The 13,641-nt window shown below is 46.8% G+C and overlaps 1 protein-coding gene across 5 annotated transcripts in view; it reads left to right on the top strand.

Annotated features, from left to right (window-relative positions):
* The first annotated feature begins 2,681 nt into the window (after positions 1-2,681).
* The window catches only part of Afap1 (actin filament associated protein 1), a 134,656-nt gene continuing 123,696 nt past the window's right edge, over positions 2,682-13,641 (top strand). For all 5 annotated transcript variants that reach the window (XR_012435881.1, XM_074042681.1, XM_074042679.1 and 2 more), the window contains exon 1: positions 2,682-2,841. The gene's annotated coding sequence lies outside the window, so the exon portion shown is untranslated. The remainder of the gene's footprint in view (positions 2,842-13,641) is intronic.

Here is a 13,641-nt window from a genome sequence, read left to right as displayed (position 1 = left end):
TTTCTTGTTTCTCTCTGCCATGAGGTGAACAGCTTTCTGCCATCATGATCTGCTGCCTCACTATAGGCCCACAAACATGGAACCAAGTGATGCCAGACTGGAACCTCTGAAAATATGAGCCAAGATAAATCTTTCCTCCTTTATATTGTTTTTCTTGGATATCTTGTCACAGAGATGAAAAGTCTGACTAATACAAAGGATCAGATTTTCTTGCCTTTTCCTACTGGTTGCAAGGTGGCCACTGCAGCTCCAGATATCACAAGTGTGATCAAGGTAATGATCTCTAATGCTGTCTGTCCTTTTTCCAAGAGAGCAAATCTTCCCCAGAACCCAGTGCTATGGCCTAAAATCTTTCATCACTGGCATTTTGGGGTTGGGGAGGAAGGGAGAAGTCTTATTTCTAGCAGTTGTTGTGGTATAAATTCTCCTACTGTATCTGACTTTGAGCTGCCAAGTCAACATTATAGAGTTGAGAAGAGATGCCAGTCACTTCATTATATAGGATTTCTCCCTAGCAGATTCAGCAGATGTAAAGTCCTCAGAGCCATAGATAATAGCAAACTGTGACAAAATCATTAGCGAATAATGGTTTTTGACTATTATCTTAGTTTTGGTATATTTTTTATTTTATTTATTTATTTTCTTGGCAGTCTTGGTGTTGCCGGATATTTAAGCAGGGAAACAGAACACCAAGGCTTTTCAGGAAGCAGTGTTTATTAGCATGCCAGCAGTGGTTCAATGGATTCCCATCCAAAGGCTGAGCCCCAAGAACAAAGGGGCAGGTTACAGAAGCACATTTAACCCATATATGGTTGTATGCAACTCTACTGGCTACTTCATCCCCTTCCCCCAGTGCTACATGACCTTCTTCCTGTTTAGATTCTTTAATTTTTATCTCCCTGCTATGCCATCCCCTCCCCACTTCTACATTATCAGAACACAGATTTGCTTGCTTCTTTTCTGGCCCTCCTCTCTGCTATACTGGGGTTTGAACTCAGGGTTTCACACTTGAGTCACATCCCCAGCCCTTTTTGCTTTAGTTATTTTTCATGTAGGGTTTTGAGTTTTTTGTGGTATTTTGGGCATTTGGAGCCCAGTCATGAGCCAGCTAGTTCCTTTTCTATTCTCACAGGGTCTTCATGTTAGTAGCGAGAGTGAGTTTTTAAGCAACTACGGATAGTTGTGAGGAATGCCAGCAAGAAGTACCAGATGCTGTAAATGTGTGTCACGGAGTGGGGATTCAGTATTTATTAGCTTGTTTCATAACCAGTACCTATGAACTTAGAGACTTAAAGCAGCACACATGTCCCTCAGCTCCGTTTCCCTGCATTAGGACCTCAGCACATTTTTGCTGGATCCTCTGCTTGGAGTGTCAACCAGTATCACTCAATGTATTGGGCTGGGCTGCATCTCCCTCTGAGGTTCAACTAGGGAAGAATCAGGTCCCCAACTCATTCAGGTTGTTGGCGGAACTCCTTTCCTTGGGCCTTTGTGATGGAGGATCCACCACTGTGCTGGCTTCCAGCTGGAGGGGACCTCAGTGCCCTGTGCCCATTCATTCCCAGGTGGGCTCTCCAAAGGCCCTCTCAGGTCACAGGGTATCCCTGCAGAGCCTGCAGGTGGAAGCTCTCTCTTCAGTGTGCTCTGGCAGAGTGGTATTTAATATATTGTGACCCTGAACATGACATGGATGGAGAGGCTGTTTACTAAGGAGGGGAAGAATGTGAAGAAGAAGGTTGGGGGTGTAGTTGAGATGGTTCCTGGGATCCCAGCTGGGGTCTGGTGGAGGTTAGGGCTGGATTTGGTGGATGGTGTTTGAAGCCCAAGAGAATGGGAGAGTTCCTTGTGAGAGTGTCCAGGCAAACAGAAGTGTGACTGGCACCAGCCACAGGTCACCCTACCCTGGGACAGGGAACAGAGGAGGAGGTGGATCCTGGAGGTCACCAGGAGGCAGTTAGTGAGGGTAGAGGAAAACCCACAGCGTGCGGGCACCTTCTAGGAATCTCAGAAAAGGTGAGGACAAAGTCTTAAAGATGTTTGGTACTTGGATAAATCAGGGTGGCAGGTGGAAAGAGGAGGGCCAGCCAGGTGGGGAATTGCAGAACCAAAGCTCGGAGGCAGGCAAGGGAAATGACTAGCCCTGAACCCCTGACCCCTTTATCAGGCAATGTGAGGGAGAGAAATGGTACTGCTCTGCCAAGCTCAAGAAAGACCCAAATTCACTTTCACTCCACTCCTAACAAAAGCGACAAGCTTCGAAATTTTTGCTGAATGATTAGAAGATGGCCGAGGGAATAGGACTATGTGATTTCGGGCAGCAAGTGCTCTCGTTCCTTGGGCCTCAGTTTCCCTTTCTGTAAAGCCGGCCTGTCAACTCTCAGCCCGACAAACCTGAGTTTGGGAATGAGCACTGGCCGCTGAGCCGAGTCCCAGTGGGTATTGAACTGGACGTTCCAGGACTCCGGAATTGGGCCACGACAAGTCCAACCTCAGGGCTGGATCTCGGTCCCTTCTCGGCTCCAGCCCCAGTGCGGCCCCGCCCAGGCTCCCTTTGTTTCACTGGCCCCGCCCCCTCCGCGAAACTCTTTTCCCATTGGTCGAGAGGCGGGCCCTAGCGCGAGGTCGGGGGCGGGGTGAAGGCGGCGGGCGGAGCGGAGCGCGCGTGCGCAGTGTCCGCCGGCCGCAGCCCAGAGCCGGCGCATCTCCTCGCGGAGCCGGGCAGAGGGGACGAGCTGAGGCGGCGAAGGGCCCCGCCCCGGGGCTCCATTGTTGAGGCGGCCGCAGCTGTGCCGGCTGCGGGCAGTGCTGCTCTCCACCGGCGTCGCGGGCAGGCGGTCTGAGGTGAGGCTGCGAGCGGCCTGGCCGGGCGGGGGTCTCGGGACAGGGCGGGGGATGCTGGGCCGGGGTCCCCAGGGCGGGCGGTGTCTTCGGACCTGGCTGGTTTTCTCGGGCCCCGACGAGGGTCCGAGGGCTGGGCTGGGCTCTCCGGACCGGGCAGGGGACCCGAGTGGGGTCTCCGGGTCGCGCTGGGTTTCCCGGTGGCCTGGCCGGGGTCCCGGGCTGGGCGTCCGGCCGTGGCGGGTCCGCGCGGGCTCCGCGGGTCGCTGCCTGGGGGCGGCCACCGCCCTGAGCGCCGGCGGGACCGGGACGGGGACGCGGTGGCACGGAGGGCCGTCGCAAGTAAGTGCGCGCGAGCCTTGTCCCGCCGTGGGGTGAAACCTGGAAGGTCCCCGTCATCCTGCTGGTGGCGGCTCGGCCTCGGTCCTCCCTTCCCCTTGTGTCACTGGTTCGCTGTCACGGAGGGTGTCACATGGACCCGCGTGTGGGGGGCTCCTTTCCGGCCTCCTTGGTGTGGCACCGAAGGTAACTGCGTGGACATTCGCGCGTGGGGGTCCCGGTTACACTGCAAGCGGAAGGGTCTGTCTCCGTGTCTTCTCTCCCCCCATTAGTGTGACTGGTATACCGTGTGCCATTGAGGGTGACAGCGTGGACTTGCGCGCGTGGGGTCCTGGTCATCCTGCGAGTGGGTGCTCTACCTTGTCCCCGTGGTTTGTCGAGATGTGACCCCGTTTTGCAGCTAGTCGTGTGCGTGTGTCTTCGGGTACCTTTGCGCCTGTCTGCGCCAATCCGTGCGTGCCCGGCTGTGCGCCCCAGGCGCAATTGACTTGGGCAGGACTGTCACCCGCTCATTGATTTATTGTCTTCCTTGCCAAGTGAGCAGAAGCCGGGAGCTGCGCGGGCTCCGGGGCCGACACTGGGCGGCCTGGCTCCCGTCCCTGTCCCTTACCCAGCTGGATCCCTGGGGATCGTGGGGCTGTCACTGGCTGGAGACCGCGCGTCGGGCATTTCGTGATCCAGGGGCCCAGGAGCTGGCTCTGATTGGAGGAAGCAGAGCTCCTTTGCCATATGCTTCTTGATTTCTTCGGTTAGGATTGGGAAGAAAAAAAAAAAAACAAATCTGGAAAGTCACATTTAACTTTGTAGTTCTCAGCGTCTGGTGAGTGGAGGAAACTCTCCCAAGAATTTGGCGGGCTGGAAAATGCGTTTAAATGAGGAGACTCCACACCCAGGGAATGAGGCCAAGGCAGTTACGGTTGGAGGTCAAATTTATGAAGGCAGCGCTAGGGTGAGGTCGTGGGAGCGAGGGATCTCTGATCCCAGCTGGAGGGGAAGCCCTGAGGCTGTCCAGCAGGCTTGGTCTTTCTTAGCCACCAACTGAAGTGAAGGTATTCAGCAAACTTATTAAAAACACCTATACCTCAGGCTCATTCGTGTCCCTGGGAGATTCGGTCAGACAAGATCGTTTTTTCCCTTTTAAGAGCATTATTGTCCAAGAGAAAAAAACAGCAGGAAGGAGGAACTCTAATATCCAGCCTGAAATTTTTTCTAAATAAGAGATGGTGTCTAAATAATGGATACAAGTCAAAACTATACTCATAACCACAGTTGGACCGTATCACTTTGCTTACAGACTTCACTTTTGCCTGTGCCTTCAGGGTTCCGCTCTGCTCCACTTACCCATTCTTCACTTAGTGACACCCTTTCTCTGAAGCCTTCCCTGCCTTTAGTTCCGTCCTACAGCCACAGCTACACGGAGGGTTTGGGCTGTTTAACTGTAGCACAGCTTGAAAAGTGCTCTCTCTGCTGGAGGCACAGTTTGTACCTGGAGCAGGAAGAGGTGTGGCCAACTTGAGAGGTTCTGGTTTATACCAGGATCCAAGTATTTCATGTTATTTTAGGGTTTTTAGATTTTTTTTTTTTTGCTATTGCTTTCTAATGTTTGTTACATAGTACAGAGAACTTTGATTAGAATTTAAATCTTATTTTGACTCTAGAATTAATATAGTGTTTGTTGCTGGATGGCAGCCTCTCTGGGCTTCCTCACCTTTGAGGATCTTAAATGAGATTACTTCTGTTTTTTTTTTAATCATATGTGCATACAATGCTTGGGTCATTTCTCCCCCCTCCCCCCACCCATGAGATTATTTCTTAAGAGCCTTTTTCAGTCCTAAATCTTTTAACTCTTTCAACCAATATGTAATTCTCTTAATGGTGATGGTACAAACAAGGGAGACACAGGAAAATGTGTTCTAAGGAGAAAGGTTCCTTCCCTTCCCTTTAGTTTCTTTTTAAGAAGTTTGGTTGCATGGGTCTACTGTTTGTCAGTGTTCAGAACAAACATTTAGGATGGAACCTTAAGTCATTTTTAGTGTTGTTGTGTGCATTTTTCACAATTGTGTTTTTTTTGCAACATCTTCGTTATATCAACTTGGTCTGGCTTCTTTCTTTAATGAAGTCCTTGGCTACAGATCTTTTTCAGAAGCATTTTGTCCATCTTGTAAATGTCATGTGAAGGCTTCCAACTGTGGGCTTCTCTGTGTCCCAGTCTATAACAGATTTTATTTTGGAGAGTCTGAAATAAATAGAATTTTCAGAGTGCCTTGGGTAGAGCGTACTTGGCTATGTACAGCTGTTTAAAGTATAGTTTAAAATTACTACTTGCAAAAAGTTACATCATCATAAGTGATCCTTCTTCAAGCTCCAGTTCTAAGGGAGACAGTAACTAATCTTTAAATTGTTAAGCCCCTTTTCAATTTGTCTCTTTGGTAAGGTGGGAATTTGGCGTGCTTGCGTTTCTTCTGGCCACACGTCTCAGTCTGTAGAAAGGATGCGCAATTTCCTCTGCTATTCTGATGATTACAGGGATTAAAAATAGATGATAGCTATTTGGTTGAGTAGTAGATGCTACCGAATTATAGCTTTTACTTAACTCAATAGGATTTTTGCCTTTTTCGATTTGCATTCTTTTCTTAATTATAAAAACAGCTCTATTATGTTTGCCATGTGGTTTATTTTGTTAGGCAGTCTTATTTTAGGAGGGGTCTTTAGAATGCCACTGGATTTTCTTTATAGTTTTCTTATATTTTATTAAGGTTTAAACTGAAACTTAGCCAGCTAGCTCTTGTTCTGCACCAGGAGTATTTTTCGTTGGCAGTGGGGTTGGGTAAATGAAAAGGGGTCCTTCATGGAAGGGCATGTTTTGGGATGGAGGAGGTAGATTTTGACTGTACATTTGTTTCAGCATTGCCCTCTTTGCCCTTGCCTGGGGCCCAGCAGACCAAGCAGGTCCCCTACCATTGTGGAACCCCTCCGTTAGAAACTGTCAGTGAGATTTGTGTGATACCTGGAACATTTTAAACAGTGACCCCACTGCCTGGATTGTGATGGTTTTATAAGTTGTCTTGTCTCCTGTAGGTATTTTCACTTAGAAACAGAAGTTCAGAGGTAATTTCTTAGGCCGTACATCTAAGGTGTTGGTTACCCTCAGCCTCTCCTTTAGAGTGGTTTTTGTTGTCTTTTCCATTTGAAGGTTCTGACTGTCTGTTATGCAGGCTGCCTCAGAACCTTTTTGCATGCTGACCGGATGTAGATATGAACAGGACATTAAGGATAACTTAAGTTCTTTGGGGCAGCGGACTTGAATTAGAACTTGGCTCTGTTAAGCCTTTTGTTAAGTTCAGGTGCCTCTCTGAAGTTCTGTTATCTCGTTTGTAAAAGGGGGCTAGTTGTCAGTAATATCTTTTCTATCTACCTCAAGAGATTGTTTTGAGGATCAAGTGAAATTATAAAAAATGGAATTTTTTAAAAATTTATTTTGAACGAGGATACATTAATAATATGAGGGGATTTCAGTGTGTGTGTGTGTGTGTGTGTGTGTTGTTGCAGTTTGGGGGATTTAATTCAGGGCCTCAAGCTTACTAGGCAAACACTCTACCATTTGAGCCATGCCCTTAGTCCAGTTATTTAAGTGTACACGTTGTATTGTCAAAAATGAAAAAAAAAGCTTCATTAAAAATTTAATGCATCTGGGGCTGGGCATAGCTCAAGTGGTAGAGGGCTCTGCCTGCATGCACAAGGTTGGGCCTAATGTCCAGTACCACAGACAAGCAAAGAATTTAATGTGTCTGCCTTTATTCTTTAAAACTCCAAATGCTTTATGTACTCAATATCCGTAACATGTAAGGCAACTTTATTTAGTATTGTTTTCCATTTTTATTTGGCCAATATATTGTTTGGTGTACATTTTGGGGAATCATCAGATTCATTTTCCACTTACTATTAATCTTTTACAAGTGAAATTATTGAATGTGCATGATTGAAATTTTAGCAATCCCTTCAACTGGATGCATCCATGAACCTTCATTTAACTTTTTTCCATGCATTTTGGTTCTTAAGTAACTTATTTGTTTTGAAGTTGGAGAAGGCAAAGATCAGTCAGAGGTCAAGGTCAGAAAAGCATTTGCCTGTTGACATGGATGGTACTAGTGAGCAGTGAGCCTCAGGGTGAGGCTGCCTCCAGCCCCAGGGAGGTTTCCTTGAACCACTTAGGAAGCTATGCAGTGTGTCCCTCACTGCTAGTCAGTGTCCACCTTTTTGGTCCCCTCTCCCTTTTCTGCTTCTTCACCAACTTCTACTGAGGCCTCTGATTACTCCCTTTTCCTTCCCCCTGTAGTGGCAGCAAGAGGGACACAAAGGCTAACAAACCCAGCACTGGGCCGCTTTACATTTTATATGCAGATAAGAAGCTTTACCATCCTTTCTAGTGTCAACAAACACTACACAGATTTCCTGTCATGAGCTAAGCACTGTGCTGGGACTCATCCCGGAAGGGCTGAGGTTTCGTTTAGAAGCAGACCTGGACCTATCTCAGTGCAGCTTCCAAAGTGCCAGAAGAGGTTCCTTCAGGTAGGTGTTTGTGGCAGGGCTGGTGCACATGGTCCTCAGTTAGTCTCCTGTGTGGTACGCCTAGTTTATCATAAGTAGGGATTGCTAGTTTTATAAGTTAAAGGAAAGGCAAGGAATTATTGGAAACCTCAAGTTCATAGGTGTTCTGAGTAATTTATAATTCCCCAGATCTGCATCTGTTAGAAGCAGTCTGTGATCCGGTGTTTTGGATGGAATGTGACCAGCCCTGCCTTTGGATTTAAGGAGATAAGCTAACTTTTCACAGATGCCCACACTGTGCCAGACACTTTTGATAGGTGTTTTTACAAATATCACTGTATTTTTATTGCTCAAATTTAACCATGTAAAACAAGATATTTTCTCATAGTTCTGTATGTTGGAAGTCTGACCTGTATCTCGCTGGACAAAATCCAGGTGTTGGCAGGGCTGTGCTCCTTACCTCAGCTGCAGGAAGAACTGCTTCCAGGCTCACTCAGGTGTTGTCCAAGTGTAGTTCCTTCAGTTGTTTCCTTTTGGCCATCAGCTGGGGACCATTGTCATCTCCGAGGACTTTTTTTTTTTTTCTGGTCACTCCGTGTGGCCCCTCTGTTCCGAATTGGCAAGGGTGGTGGAATCCTGCTCAAGCTGTCAGATGTCCCCCCGGACGCCTTGCTTTTCCACCCAGAGAAAGTTACCTGCACCCTCTGGTTCCTGTGGTTAAAGTGGCCCACTTGCAAAATCCAGGAAAATCTCCCTGTCTGTGGTCTGTGATGTGACACAGCCACAGGTTAGGGATTAGGGCGTGATGTTATGGGGGCCAGTTAAGCCTGCCCATGCAGTTGCCTGCTCCTTCATCTCACCATCTATGAAGTGGTGGTTGTTACCTTTAGTTAACAGGTACTTAAACTATGGCATCAAAATCTTAAGCAACTTGGCAGGAACTTTAAGATCCACAGGGATAACAAATTGTAAGTCCCAGCATACAGGAGGCAGAAGCAGAGTGATCAAGAGTTCAAGGCCAACCTGCCCTACATAGTGTGACCCTGTCTCTAAAAACAAAGAAAGACAAATTATTCTTCTGACTGGATGTGGAGCTGTCGTGAGGTTTATAGCAGTGGAGACAGGACAGTCTGAAACAGAGATCACTTCTGTGTTCAGGAGCAGCTAAGTGGTCTGCTCTGATGGTAGCAGTTTTGGCAAGAGGTCATTAGAGGAATTCCTCCAGTGGGAGAGACACTGAGGTGAGGAATTCGAGAGCTTGCCTTCTAGAGGTGCTGTCTCTGTGGACGACTCTGTTTCTGGAGTGGAAGCAGCTGAGTCAGCCCCACAGCGGCTCACACCCGAGTCTCACAGTACGAGATGTTTCAAGGTCACAGAGAAGCTTAATAAAGTTTGTGCCATCCTTGGTAGGAACCAGGTGTACCTGTGGACAAGGAAACTCATGATGATGTCACTGAGTATGAAGACCAAGTATGACCTCTGATCCTGTAGGTGTTTTTGATAGTTTTTCATGAATTTTTTCCTGTATAGTAAATGACAAGCTCTGTGTTGAAATATATTTCCTATAAGAACCAGAACCTTGGCTGGGGCTCAGTTGTAAAGCGTGTGCCTAGGAGTCTTGAGGTCCTGGTTTCATTCCCAGCACCACAGGAAAAAAACAAAAACAAAACACATTCAGAATGGACATTGCTAGGTACGTAACCCTGCCTTTGTGGATTTATGAATCCCTGAAATCCCCGTGGCCTGTGTGTGTTTACTGGGAGAGGTTATAACTTTCCATATCTTTCAAAGTGGCTGGACTCCTAAAAGGTTTAAAGAATATACTGCTTAATATAATATTCTTGTTGGTTAAGTATCAGATTTTGTTTAAATGTTAAATCCCCATTCTTAACAGTTACACAGGCACATGGTTTTAAGAGTCAAATGTTCTCAAGGCCCAGAACAAAAACATAGCAATCCCCTACTCCTCCCCTGATTCCCAGGAGCCCTCACTATGTGTGAGTGTGTGAGAATGAGTCACCCTCTGTGGAAGGAGATTTAGGGCATGTACCCTGACTCCTACTCCTGCTGCCCACTTCTTTGTTCCCTATCCTCCTCGTATCACTACTGTGATAATGTGATAGGGGAAGAAATAGACATTGATCTTTGCCTGCTTCCCTGCCCAGAGCTCCACACTGTGTGTCACCGCCACCCCCCCACAAGTGTTGGGGTTGATAGGAACCTCTTTCCTAATAACATTCATTTTAGTCTCTAATTCTAAGACTCTTGGAACCACCAAGAGTTAGGAGTGAATTTTGCATAGTAATGAGATGACTAGTGGCTGTCCTAAATAGCTTCAGGCTGGGGGCTGGCTGCCAGGAAGACCCAGGAAGGACTAGAGGTTTGGGAATTTCCAGCTCCTTCCACCAGCCTTGTTGAAAGGTCTGGCTAAAGGTTGAGTTAATCACCAATGGCCATTGATCTAATCCATTAGCCTTTCAATGGAACCTCCTTAAAACCCCTAAACAATGGGCAGGGAGAGCTCTGGGGAGGGTGGCACACCCAGAGACTCCAGGGAAGTACTTTTGTGTAGTTTTGTTTTCCATTGGGAGATTCCCCTGACTTTTTCTGTAGAACCTTTTATGAATTTTTTATTGCTATATTTTACATTTATTGTCCCTGAGACTATTAAAAGATATACCATCTTTGTTTCAAGGATATAGTTAGATTTTTAAAGCTACTTTATTTTTTTAATTTGCAGGTAAAAGTTGTATGTATACATTTTATGAAGTGTAACTTGAGGCTCTGAAATCTGTATTTACTGTGGAATGGCTCAATGATGCTCATGTATTACCTGGTGTATCGAGGCCACCCTGAAACCCATTCTGAGCACTGCCTGCTGTTTGGGCTCGGGCTTGGCTTTATCACCTTTGTGTTGTGGAGGAAAGGTTTCCTTAATGGCTTGCCAGTCTGCCTTGCACTTGACAGTAGTTTTATGACACTGCCATAGTTAGAAAGGAACATTATTTTTCACCACTTTGTCTGTTCTCTAACATGGAAAAAAGACTTACTTTTCATTCTTGGTGGGTATTAGAACATGTAGCCCCTACATGTTCTACGTGTCTTCTGTTTAAAACATTTCTTGTGCACCATGGCTACACTGTAGCTCACTTCTGCTTCCACGTTGTGTCCTTGTTGATGGTGCTGGTTCAGTCTGTGATCAGAAGACTTCTAAATTCTTTGCGTCCCATGGGGAAGAACCCATGGCAGGATACGTGGGTGTAAAGGGAGTTTATTGAAAGTTAGGGAAGGGAAATACAAAAGGGAGCATGGTGGGTGCAGGTGGAACCTGCAGGCAGAGAGTGTGCCTCCCTTACTCCAGGTGCTTTTAAAACTGACACTAACCTATGGGAAGGGAAGAACCAGGTGATTCCCAACCAATAATCAATGAGTAGGGCAGGGCATGGGTGATTCCTGAGCCAGAGCATGGTCAGCCTGAAATGCAATATTAAGTTTCTGTGAGTCCTGTCTCTGTCATTTTCAGGCTTAGCTTGTGGAACTTCCTTTCCTCACACTTAACCTGCCTGCACCCACCAGTTGATTGTGGTGTGCAGTGTCTTTGGAGCAGCCCTTGTGGAACAGAGACAGGGAGTTTTGAGACCCCTCCCTCCTTGAGCTATTTTTTAATAATTAAAAATTGTTAAGAAAAGGACAAAGCTGATGGTGATGGCTTCTTGTTCTGGTCATTAGGTCATGGTGTGACAAACTAGAGTCATTTTCAGCTGTGGTAGGCAGAGTAGGTTGAGGGATGTTATGTAATGTGAAAAGTTTGTCGGGGACCTTTAGGAAAATGACTTCTTGAGAGCAGGACACAGCACTTCCTAGGGGTGTTTGATAAACAGAGATTGCCACCCATGTCCAAAGAGGAAAGCGGAATAGCACTGAGAATTATTCTGGAGCCATACGTATTGAGGACATGTCACACCTGTGCAGAGTTTCCTAAATGCTAGTAGTGCACTGCTTCTCTTGGGGACACTCATGAAAGTGATCAGGGTGAATCTTGATGTGTGTTATTTTCTTTTCAATTCCTCTCTTCCCAGTTAATTCAAATGGGTGTATTGGGGGGTTTAACTCAGTGGGATGCCAAATGCCAAAGCCTGTGCCATGGTGATCTGTCCCTTATCCAAAGTGCTCTGGGGATTGCCCCCAGGTGAGGTGACAGAGCACAGTCCTTGGCCAGACCTGCATGGGCATGCTGGTTCTGCTGCTGATCAACGATGTGGAATCTTGGATGAGTCATCTGAGTCTCCTTGAGCCTCTTCCCTTATGAGACAAGAACACTGTGCCCAGTGCAGAAAGGTAAACAGTACAGGAGATGATGACTGCGAGGTGCTAGGCACACCGTGAGCAGAGTGCAGTGGAAGCACTCTGCAGAGGAAGTAGCACTAACTCCAAGCACAGGCTTGACTGGGGACGAAACCTAGTGGAGTATTTACTCAGCCTGGGCGCTTGTGGTAAACTGAATGGAAGGGCTTGGAAAGGTGACTTGAGAAAGGGACCTGCAGAGGAGTGAGGTGGATGTGTTCCCATCAGTAAGTGAAAGCTGCACTGTTTGTTTACAACCAGATACCCGTTTTACTGCAGGACCCCTGAGGACAGGGCTTGGGTGATGTTTTGGGGCAGGTACTGGTGGGAAGTGCCTTGCTGTTACATGAGAAGCCGGCTCTGAGAAGCAGTCTAGCTCTGCAACTTGGACTTGTAGAGACATTTTCATTATCACATAAGGAAAGGACTGCAGTGCCTGTGTTAGCCACTTGAAGTGACCTCAGAGCAAGGAGATGGAAGACTCCTATAACTTTACCTTTCCAGACCGAAGTCAGCATGGCTTGAGAATTTTTGAGCCCAAAATCACCTCCATTTGCCTGTTCTGGGACAAATTTATATACATGTCAGTCTAAAAATTTCAGGTGATAAATACAGAAACACACAAGTAGGGTAAATTTGTCCCTCCTTCTCTAAAGGTAGCCATTGTTAACAGTGAAATATAAATTCCAAACATTTTTGTGCAGTGTGCCTACACTGTTGAGTACATGGATATATTTAATACCAGCTAACGGTTATTCATTTAACACAAGCTTGTTAAACTCTGCCTAATGTGCCAGTCACTGTTCTAACTGCTTTATATGTGGAAACTTAATTTTTAGAGCAGAGCTATGATTGTGATCACTCTTCAGTGAGGAAACTGAGGCAGAGAAGCCTTCTTCAACACCACACAGCAAGAAGTGTAGAGTTAGGGGAGGATTTGGCAGTCTGGCTTCAGGGCTACTAATATTTTCTGCAGATTGCCTGCCAAGAGCTTGTCTCCTAGAGGTTTGCGCTTAAGTGTAAACCTAAACCTTGGACTTGTTTCAAACCCTAGCAGGACCCTTCAAGGTCTGAGCAGAGGGGTCTGCCCCAAAGTCCAGTCTCTGAGCTACTGGATAGTGGGGATAGGAAAGAGTATTTTAGCCAGATAAGAAGGCCATGGTGGCTGGGATGACTCCCGAGGAAGCGGCTCTGCAGCAGCCTTTTGACCTTAACACTTGGATGGAGAAGGAAGAATGGCATTATGGGAGCTCTTGACTGTAGTCATGAACACTGACCAGTCAGTGTCCTGGAGCTGCCGCCTGCAGCTTTCTCCTGGTGTGTTTGGTATGAGGAACTTTCTTTTCCTGGAGACCTAAACAGGACAGGCGTCTATCCCTGTCTGAATAACATGCTTTTCACCAGCCCATCTGAGTCCTGTGACGCTTTTGTGGGGCCAGGGTGGGACTACTGATAACAATGTGACAGATTAAAGTTTTGTTTCTGATTTTGAAGGGGACTTAAAGAGTGAATTAACATGGTCTGTTCATGTCCGCTAAAAATAGAAGTACAGGGTAGTGTAGAAAAATCACT

Source organism: Castor canadensis, chromosome 9 (assembly GCF_047511655.1).
Source record: "Castor canadensis chromosome 9, mCasCan1.hap1v2, whole genome shotgun sequence".
Classification (NCBI taxonomy): Eukaryota; Metazoa; Chordata; class Mammalia; order Rodentia; family Castoridae; genus Castor; species Castor canadensis.
This window is presented reverse-complemented; position numbering and strand designations above follow the sequence as displayed.